The sequence below is a fragment of the Dama dama genome, chromosome 14 (assembly GCF_033118175.1).
Source record: "Dama dama isolate Ldn47 chromosome 14, ASM3311817v1, whole genome shotgun sequence".
NCBI lineage: Eukaryota > Metazoa > Chordata > Mammalia > Artiodactyla > Cervidae > Dama > Dama dama.
Window position 1 is genome coordinate 26,186,133 of NC_083694.1, and position 10,596 is coordinate 26,196,728.

The 10,596-nt window shown below is 51.7% G+C and overlaps 1 long non-coding RNA gene across 2 annotated transcripts; it reads left to right on the forward strand.

Annotated features, from left to right (window-relative positions):
- Positions 1 to 1,223: 1,223 nt before the first annotated feature.
- Positions 1,224 to 4,762, forward strand: LOC133069592 (uncharacterized). 2 transcript variants are annotated; one of them, XR_009695910.1, is made up of 4 exons: positions 1,224 to 1,381; positions 2,150 to 2,232; positions 2,333 to 2,818; positions 4,307 to 4,762. It is a non-coding gene; the product is annotated as an uncharacterized LOC133069592 (long non-coding RNA). The 2 variants fall into 2 exon arrangements; XR_009695909.1 differs by lacking the exon at positions 4,307 to 4,762 and adding an exon at positions 4,110 to 4,247.
- Positions 4,763 to 10,596: the final 5,834 nt, after the last annotated feature.

Consider the following 10,596-nt stretch of genomic DNA (forward strand, 5'->3'; position numbering starts at 1 on the left):
AACAAAAAATGAACAATCCCCCTCAGGGAGATACAAGCTCAAGGTCAGATTAGTTTAGGGAAATTATGTTGGCTGCTTCTTTTCCATTCCAGTGTTAAGAATACAAGAGTAACAAATCCTAACTTTTATCCCAAAAGGCAATTTATTGGAAAGAGGATGAGGAAATGGAAACTAAAGGTGGAGGTACAGCACAGTGTCTGGGCACCAGGATGCCAACAAAAATCAGCAGTGCCCCTTGGCTGGCTTCTGCTTCTTTGCCCCAGAACTAGCTCCTGTTGAGCACTTACCGTGTGCCAGGCACTTACAGAATGGAGAACGTAATATGTGTTGTTAAATCCTCAAGACAACCCCCTAAAGTCGGTATTGATAATATCAATCTCATTTAGCCAGTTTCACATCGAAGCACAGAGAAGTTGAGTCACTTGCTGAAGGTCACACAGCCAGGACATGGAAAGCTATATCCTCTCCACCGCTCTACTGTGCCGCCTCCAAAGAAACAAGGGTCACCATGAACCACCTAGATTGTCTTCTATCCTAAGCTACCCTCTCACAATAACTTGACAAGTCACCGGGGAAGACAGGCAGGAAGACGGCAGATGGGTTGCTGTTATGCACCTGTGTGTATCACAGTTTACACACTTTGCATGTGTCCTCATCTCAACCTCACAATTCCCAGAGGAAACAAACTCAGCAACGAAGTGACAGGCCTGGAGCCACTGCAGCTGATGATGGCTGGGGCCGTCTGGGGTCTGGAGGCGGGGTGTGTTTCTCGCTCTCCCCATCCTTGGCAACCGCAGGGGGTGCTTCTGGCCCGCGTGAGTGCAGCAAAGACAGTGCCTCTTTGTAGCTTCCCCGGGGGCATCCGGCGCCAGATAACCACCAAGGATGTGCAAGGCCTTTGGGATGGATCGATCCGAGTGCTGTGTTCAGGTTTTCCAGGTCTTGACGCTGTGGGTTGGGGCAGGAGTGAGGTCTGCTTCAGAAACTTGCAGGCACCTGCAGCGCCGGCCTGCGGGAGCCGCCCTCTCTGTGGCCGGAGCACTTGAGCTCATTTCCTGTCTCAGTTCTCCCCTGGGCTGGGGAGCCGGGGGAGGCGGGGGAGGGGGCCACGCGGGGGAGGGGGGCGGCCCTGGCGCGTCCTTCCGCAGAGGATGGGTGTGCCCGGGGCGGGGCCGGACTGCGGGGGCAGGAGGTGCTGGAGGGGAGGGGGCATTTCTCGGGCAGTTCTGACCCTTTCGCTTCCCTTCGCGGAGGCGGTGGGTGGACGGAGGTCTGGGCAGACAGGCTCGTGGGGCTGTCAGAGGCGCTGGGGGCTGAAGTCCAGGCTGCCCAGGAAGAGTCAGAGGCCTGCGATTGACCGCCCAGCTTGGAGAAGAGAAGTGTAAGGAGCTTTCTGGGGCCCTTGCTCTGGGGAAGGGACGTTGTTCTTTCTCTGGCATGTTCTTACAAACCAGAAAAAAGGAAGTTGAGCCCTAGCCAGAGACTCCAGTTAGACCTGCAAACATGGCCCAAGGGGTCAGGGAACACAGAGCTGCCAGGTAGAGACCACCTCCCGCCTGACACAAGCTGGTGTAACGCGAAGGAAAAAAGAGGAGTGAGTTTTTCTTTTCTGAGAACAAAGAAGATAAAGAGAACAGTGAACAGGCTTGATCACTCCTAGGTTTTACTTTCACTGTCGCTAATCTGTTGTCTATAACTGAGTTTGCTTTTCTGCCTCCTAGCTCTGTATAAGCGTCATTCTGCATCTCTTATCCTTTGACTCTATGCTAATTACATCCTGTATCTGTTCTCACCTTTACCGCACTCTCTTCCTTGCTGGTGTTTTTTTTCTCTCTCTCTTTTTGCATTATACAAAGAAAGCCCAGTACAACTCAGAAAAGACAATGGACCCAACTACCGGGCTACCTGATGCCAGCCTCCGACTGTTTTTGAAACAATACAAGAATTATACAAGATCCTTATACCTTTGTTCCTCATCACCAACCCAGAACTTGGAACCCTCGTCTATATAATCCCTTAGACTCCCCCTGGAAGAGGGACACAATTCTTGAGGCATGAGCCTGCTTCATCTTCCCTCCGCCGCCAGAAGATTAAAACCACCTTTCTATTTCCTCCAAACTCTGTCTCTGTGTTTTTTATCTGACCTCAGTGGGTAGAGAAGGCCAAGATTTTGGCGGCATCAAAGCCAGATGTCTCATCGAGGGGGCCCAGCTGAAAAGCGACGGTCACAGGGTAAGAGAGAGAGAGAGAGAGAGAGTGTGCGTGTGTGTGTGTGTGTCATGGAGGGGGTGTGTCTCCAAAATTACATACCTGCTCCCCGTGCTTTTTCCAGAAACACACAGGAACTGAATTCCAGGCACTGAAGAGCCACTCACTCTCCTTCATTCTGGCGGGCGAGGTCTTCAGAGACCCCTGACACCTGTCCTCCGCCAGAAACAGGAGGGGTTTGTGTGGGATGATCCCTGAAGGGCTCCCACCTCTGACCCCCAAGACTGTGAATTGAACCCCCTGGACTGTGTGCAGAAAATGCAAGGAGGAGGAGGGAGCAAGCCAGACTCCAGGAGGGCTTATTTAGGAGTGAGCCCTGTGCCTGCCCACAACTTCTAATTAGAGGCAGGGTACCGGATCTGCATTTTCATCAGCTCACATTGAAATCTGAAACATACCACACTGACCTTTATGAGATTCCCATAAACCACACCTTCCCATCCTCTGCTTCCCCTGGCCCCCCAGGTCTGTCCTGCTGTTTCTTGATTTCATTCAGGTCTCTGCACAGATGTCCCTCAGAGAGGTCTTTCCTGATCTCTTGATCTAACAGGTAAGTCATTTTGTAGTGTAGGTATGTTCATGCAATGTGTGGGAAATACTTGTACTTTAAAAAAAAAAATTGCTGTGAACCTAAGACTGAAATTGAACTGGGCATCCTGTATTTTTATTGCTAAATCTGGCAGTCCTAAGGCATGGGGACTCTGTATCCCCAACCCCCTGACAGTGGGGCCATTTGCTAGTTGGAGCTGCCAGGAGCAGCAGACAGGCCTGCAGCCGCCACCCCTGCCCCTTCCTCTGAAAAGAAGGCATGTCCTCTTCTGGGGCATCCTGCTTGGGAATCTCTGTGCTAGGAACAAAACCTAAGGGCTTTCTTCTCCCAAATGAATTCTCTTCCTTTGGGCTTCTCAGGTGGTGCAATGGTAAAGAATCTGCCTCCCAATGCAGGAAATGCAGGAGACGCAGGTTCAGTCCCTGGGTAGGAAAGATCCCCTGGAGGAGGAAATGGCAACCCACTCCAGTATTCCTGCCTGGAGAATCCCCTGGACAAAGAAGCCTGGCAGGCTACAGTCCATGGTGTCACAAAGAGTCGGACACAACTCAGCAGCTGAGCACACATTCCCTTCCTTTGCCCTGCTTGCTGCCTCAAATGCTCAGGTGTTCTGCCTGAGACCCCAGGTGATTCCACACTGCAATTGACAGGTGTGGGTATACTGTCCTCAGGTAAATGCTCCGTGCAACAGTCAGGAAGGGGGAAATTCCTACCACCCCCCCACCACCACCACTCCTGGGTTCTTTTGGTTGCTCTAATAATTCAATTGACACAAGACAAATTTTTAAAAATTAATTCATATGCATGGAGGGCTCAGTGGTAAAGAATCTGCCTGTCAATCAGGAGAGCAGGAGACGCTGGTTCAATCCCCGGGTTGGGGAGATCTCTTGGAGGAAATGGCAACCCACTCCAGTATTCTTGCCAAAGAGCCTAGTAAGCAGAGTCTGACAAGACTGAGCACCTGAGCATGCATGCTCATAGAAATGGGACTCCCGAAATAACCAAAGCAGAATGTTTACATATCATTTTTAAACAAATAATTACTTGGGAAGATTTAACAAAGGAGCTTGTACTTGGGGTCGCAGACTAATGAAGTAACACAGTTTGTTCATACATCTTCCTTGGCCTTGGATTCCCTACCTATGGTGGTAAGAATGCTTTCTACCCTTCCTGTTCAGGGAAGATAACTTCACGTGGGGGATTTATTTCCCACTTTCAGGGGGAAATAAGGAGTCAGAGTGGGTTTTTTAATTATTTATCTATGTACTTATTTGGCTGTGTTGGGTCCTAGTTCTGGCGCGTGGAACCTGCTCTGAGTCACGTGGGATCTTTTGATGCTGTGCCCAGACAGACTCTCAAGTTGTGGCCGCGGACTCAGTAGTTGCTCCAAGGCGTGTAGGTTTCCTGACCAGGGATCGAACCCGACTCCCCTGAAGCGAGGGGACTTCACTGGTAGCCCAGTGGTAAAGAATCTGCCTTGCAATTCAGGGGACAGATTTGATTCCTGGTCAGAGAACCCACATGCCTTGGAGCAACTACCTAGCCCATGGACACAACTAGAGAGGAGGGAACTTTGGACCCAGATGAGTACGGAAGGAAGACTGCAAGAACACACAGCGAGCAGCCAGCAGTCTAGGAGCCAAGGAGACAGATTCTCCTTCCCAGCCTGCTGACAACTTGATCTTGGACTTCGAAGCCTCCCGAACTATGAAATGACACTTTCAGCTGGTTAAGCGCCCTGCAGTCTGCAGCCCTTTGTTACAGCAGCCTGACAACCAATGCAGGGTGCTGGTCTCAGAGCCCAGGGGCTGGCTCTGCCCTCTCTGGCTGGTGCCTCCCACCACGCAGTCCACCCAGTCTGGGGGCGGGGGGCGGTCTCCACAAGGACACGTTTGTGGTGAAGCCTCAGGTCACCCTGGGCTTCTTGGCTCCCTTAACTCTTGTTCGAGCAACAGGAAATTCAGACCAGCTAGAGATGGAAAAACCTTGTGGGCACATAAATAAAATGGCCTGGAGATGGACTTACCGGTGTCCAGAGCTGGTCTGTGCTCTCAGGACAAACCTCAGTGAGGCAACGCACTCACTCACACACAGTGGCTAAGACTGTGTTCTATTTCGGGTTCGATCCCTGGTCAGGGAACCTACACGCCTTGGAGCAACTACTGAGTCCGCGGCCACAACTTGAGAGTCTGTCTGGGCACAGCATCAAAAGATCCCACGTGACTCAGCACGTGTTCCCAGCACCTGGTACACAGTAGGTGCTCAATAAGTGTCAGAACTTCTGACAGTAAAACATCCTACACCTTGTACACAGTAGGTGCTCAATAAGTGTCAGAACTTCTGACAGTAAAACATCCTACACCTTGTACACAGTAGGTGCTCAATAAGTGTCAGAACTTCTGACAGTAAAACATCCTACACCTTGTACACAGTAGGTGCTCAATAAGTGTCAGAACTTCCTCCAGTAAAACACAAACATCCTACTTCAGGCAGCAGAGAAGGATAATTCAGCAAGCTGGGAAGGGTCCACTTGGAGGTGGGCAGTTTGATCTGGGGTTTTAAGTACCTGGACTGGGTGTCAGGAACTCCCCACTCTGGAGCCGGTATCTGCTGCTGGGTGACCTCAGACAATTCCCACCTCCGCACTCTGGGATTCCGTGCTTTTATAAAACAGGGAGTCTCAGTACCAGATGAGGGGCCCATGGTCTGGAGCTCTGCGCCTGTGGGAGGGGCTGGGCATCGGCGGAGAGGTCCCAGGGCCCCGAGCCCAAGACTTGCCATCAATGCTAGCACATAATAGGAAAGAGCAAACAGACACTATGTGGGGGGGCGGAGAGACCCTGGAGGCAGCAGGTGACCAGCACACTGGGCCCAGGCTCAGGGGCGCTGGGGCTGGAGGTGAGTGGGAAGCTCTGGTCAGACAGAGTCTCCATCCAGCCACTTTCGCTCCCAGCTTGGCACACTGAACACAGGCTGTGCTTCGGCCCCTATTTGAGCCACCTTTGTCACAGGTGAGATGAGGAGCAGGACTGCCTTAAGAAGTCAACTCCAGTCTTCTTGGGGGTCTGGGGGTCTGACAGTTGGGGGACCACCCCTCTTCATGGATGACTGGGCCATACAGCAAACCGTCCCTTCCCTGGATGAGGCTGACCCACGGAGGACCACCCACTGCTGGTGTGGCCTCTTGGGGGAGCTGTGGGTTGTGGGGCACAGGCCTGGCTTCAGCCCCCACCCCTCCACTCACCCTCCATCACGGGCTGGAGTTAGGTGACTCCCAGATGGGCCCCTCAGAAGGAGCTGCAAGGACGGTGGTCAGCTGGTGGGATCAGCTTCAGCTCTTGAGTCACGGTCAAGGTCACCTTCCTCTCGGCCCCGTCAGCCAATGACTAAGCCGGGTAGAGGCACCGTGGCCATTTCCACCCCACAGCCCCTCTAATGGGCCCTGGGAATCTGAGCATCCACTAGGCTGCTGAGACCAGAGGCAGTTTGCCAACCCCTCCTTCCAGCCCCGCTCGCTCCCCTTTTCTCTGCTGGTGTTGCTACCTCATAAATCTTTTGCACCCCCAACTCTGGCTCAGCGCTGGCCTCCTGGAGACCCTCACCCGATGCACCTTGTCCACACCCTCTGTCTGCTTCCACCTCACGGGATAGTGCCTGAGCCTCGGTTTCACTGCTGGAGAGGGGTCGGATGACCTGACCCTCGCTCCCCCCACAGCCCCCAGCACCCAGCAGGCAGGTGCCAGGAGTAGTAAGGGGCTCCCCACTGCGGAGGCCTCGGCATCCGCCCAACCAAAAGGCTGCCACTAGGAAATGAAATACAGACTCTGAAGAGACCAGAGAGACTGGGCAGCCCACAAACAAGAAACAAAGTCTGTCTGTTCTCCCAGGCACCCCGCTCCCGTCTCCCCTGCTGTGGAGCAAAAGAGGCTGCATGGGGTTCAGGGCACCCCCTTCTGATGTTTAGATCACCTTTCCTCAGTCACTGCCTGTGGCTTGCGGGGGCACACCTCTACCCCCAGGTGTAGAGAGCTCAGCCCGTCAGAGGCTGACAGATGAATCCTGTGCCCCAAAGGAGCCAGGCCCTGAGCGGCGTCCATCACCACCCCCTGAAACCCCCAAACCTAAGAGCTCACGTGCCACAACTAGAGAAGGCCACGTGCCCACAATTACAGAAGCTGGCAGGCCACAGTGAAGACCCTGTGCAGCCAAAATTAACCTCCCACCTAGCCCCACAGAGGAGAGCAGACAGCCTGGGGCCCTCCCCCGGGCTGGTCTGGCTTTCTGCCTTAACATCCACTGCCCTGCATCCAAGAGGCTGCAAGTGCCTTGAGGGTCTCTCACATTTGTCCATATCCCTCCATCCCCGCTGGCAAGGGCCAGTGAGCGGTGGTGTCCACCTTGTGGGGAGCTTCCTTGAAAGGCCCTGGACCACAGAGATCGGCCTGCCCACCATCCCCTCCATGGGGTCCCAGGGCACTCCAGTCCCTCTTCCTTTCGGGTCTGCGGAATCCTTCCCTGTTTCCTAAATCCCTTCTCCAGGAAAACCCCCCCATGCTTTCCATTTTTTCCTCACATGACTGGACTTTGAATGCTCTCATCATTTTGGCCATTCACCCTGAATGTGTTGTGATTTGCTGCTGATGGCTTTCCAAAAGTGGGGTACACAGGGCTCAACACAGCCCCCCAGGAGTGGTCAGATCTGCTGGGTCCCCAAGGAAGACTCTGTGCACACATTTTTGTGGACATACCTTGAGGTCATATTAGCTACCTTGGTCTTAACGTAGCGTCTGCGGTCAGCATGTGTGGATTCACATCCCCTCTCAGTCAGTTTCACTTTGGATAAATTACTAATTTCTCTGTATCTCAGTTTTTCTTAACTGTGATCGGAGAACAGTAAACAGTACTTCCCAATCCCAAGGCGAAATTCAAGTGAAAGAAATAACAGATATCGACCGGCAGAGGGCGCTGCACACCCGCTCTCGACGGGCTTCACTGTTGAACGCGACCGCCAGGGGTAGCCCGAGCGCCGCCGCCCAGTTCCGTGCGACTGGGAGACCAGCTGGCCCTCACCTTCAGCAACGAGCTGGCCGCCCTGGGGGTGAAGGGAAGCTGGCTAAACCTACCTAAGAGACTGGCTGCTCCGTCCCTGGGCCTCACCTTGCGTTCCTGCAAGATGCTCAGTAGACCCTCCCAGAACAGGGTCTCCTTGGTGGAGAACCCCCGGGGGTCACCAGGACAGGCTGTCCCAGGTAGGTAAATTAGAAAGATTTGGGAAATAACATCATTTGGGGAATAGGATGCAGAAACAAATATTTGAGTTTGACTTCTTCCCCTTGGCAATGAAATGGGGACAAAAACCCCTTTCTGGTCACAGTGGGGAAGGGTATCACAGCTCCCTTTCCTCTTAGTCGGGGAGGAAGCATTTTGATCAGGCCTAAATTAGAGAGAAAGTCCTGTTTCACAAATGTCTGCTAGGCCTTTGGCAGCCAAGGGAAGATCAGGAGTACATAGCTGTGATGGTTAATTTTACCTGTCGAGTAGACTGGGTTGTGGGGTGCCCAGAAGTGGTCAGATATTCTGGATGTGTCTGTATGATGTTTTTGAATGAGATTAGCATTTCAATCAGTAGACTGAGTAAAGAAGATCACTCTCCCCAATCTGGGTGGTCCTCACTCAATCAGCTGATGGCCTTAATAGAATAAAAATGTCCTCCAGCTTGACTGCTTTCAAGTTGGGACATCAGCTTTAATTTTTTTTTTAATCTTTTGGGCACGCCAAGCAATATGTGGGATCATGGTGCCCTGATCAGGGATTGAACCCTCATCGCCTGTATTGGAAGCCCAGAGACAACCACTGGACCACCAGGGAAGTCCCTGGGACATCAGCATTTTCCTGTCTTCAGACTCGACCTGAAGCATCAGTTCTTCCTGAGTCTGGAGCCTGCCTGCCTTCAGACATGAATGGTTGTATCCAGCCTTGTCCACTGGAGCTTTGTTCTAAAATATCCACTGGATGCCTGAAACTGCAGGTAATACTGAAGGGGCCCTGTGTGTGACTGTTTTTTCCTATACATGCATACCTATAATAAAGCTTAGTTAATAAATTAGGAACAGTAAGAGATGAACAACTATAATAATAAAATAGAACAATCATAGGAACTTCTCTGGCGGTCCAGTGGTTAGGACTCCATGCTTTCACCTCTGAGGGTACAGGTTCAACCTCTGGCCAGGGAACTAAGATCCCTGCAAGCCACACAGCATAGCCCCCCAAAATTTACAATTATAAAAATATATTCTGGACTTTCCTGGCAGCACAGTGGATAAGAATCCACCTGCCAATGCAGGGGACAGGAATTCAATCCCTGGTCTGGGAAGATCCCACATGCTGGGGAGCAGCTGAGCCTATGTGCCACAATTCCTGAAGACTGCACACTCTAGAGCCAGCAAGTTGCAACTACTGAGCCCACGAGAAGCCACAGCAATGAGAAGCCCACGCACCACGATAAGAGAGTAGCTGCCGCTCTCCACAACTAGACAAAGTCTGTGTGCAGCAGCGAAGATCCAGTGCAGCCAAAAACAAATAAATACAACTAAGCAGTGTGTAGTAGTAGTGTTAGTTGCTCAGTTGTGCCCGCCTTTTTGCGATCCCATGGACTGTAGTCCACCAGGCTCCTCTGTCCATGGGATTCTCTAGGCAAGAATACTGGAGTGGATTGTCATTCTCTTCTCTAGAGGATCTTCCCAACCCAGGATCAAACCCAGGTCTTCTGTGTTGCAGGCAGATTCTTTACCATTTGAGCTACAGGGAAGACCTTAAGCAGTATGTACATGTCAAAAAATATGCATTATAATAAAAGTTAAGTAAATCTCTATCTCAAAATATTGTAGTGTACTCACCCTTCTTGTTATGATGTGAGATGATAAAAAGCCTTTGTGATGAGTGAGGTGAATGGCGTGGCATTAGGCTACCATTGACCTGATATGTCAGAAGAGAACCATCTGCTTTGATGATGATCTTGACGATCTTGGATCATCGAGCCATGATGATGTCAGTGGCTGAATAATGGGCAGTTCATGGTTGGGGATCCCAGGAGGGACAGAGCAAGAGGCCAGAGATTTCATCATACCACTCAGTGCTACACAGCTTATGAATTGTTTCTGGAACTCCCATTTAATATTTTTGGACCCCACTTGACCCCACTTGCCCATAGGTAACTGAATTCGTGGAAAGTGAGACTGCCGATAAGGGGGGACTACTGTACCACAGGCCTCGGTCTCCAGCCTGTTAACTGCAGACTTGGAGACTGGCCAGCTTCTGTAATCACATAAGCAATTCCACATGAATACATGGATATGATATCTGATATTCCTTGTGATATAAATATGCATATACACAGACCCCACTGGCACTGCTTCTCTAAGGAATTCTAATGCAGTATCCTAATCAGAAGAGCAACACAATATTCTCCTCCCTCCCACATTGGCAAAGACAAGTCCTTTGAGCATATGGAGGAATATTGTACAAGAGCAGATCTGTTGAGTCAACATTTCCTCTTTGGAGTCCGTCCTTGGGAACCGAACCAACTGTGTGGTGAGGGTGTCTTGTGAACATAAGGGTGTTCAGGAGGACATCTCGGTTCCCCCTGCCCGGCATCCTGCTGGGCCCTGAGTGGCAAGTGTCACTTCCCTGCTGGTCGAATCCTGCTATGGGAAATGGGGCTCCTCACGTTCTTGGTATCACCAGCCCCTGCTCCCCACCTCTGCTGTTCACTCTGCTCC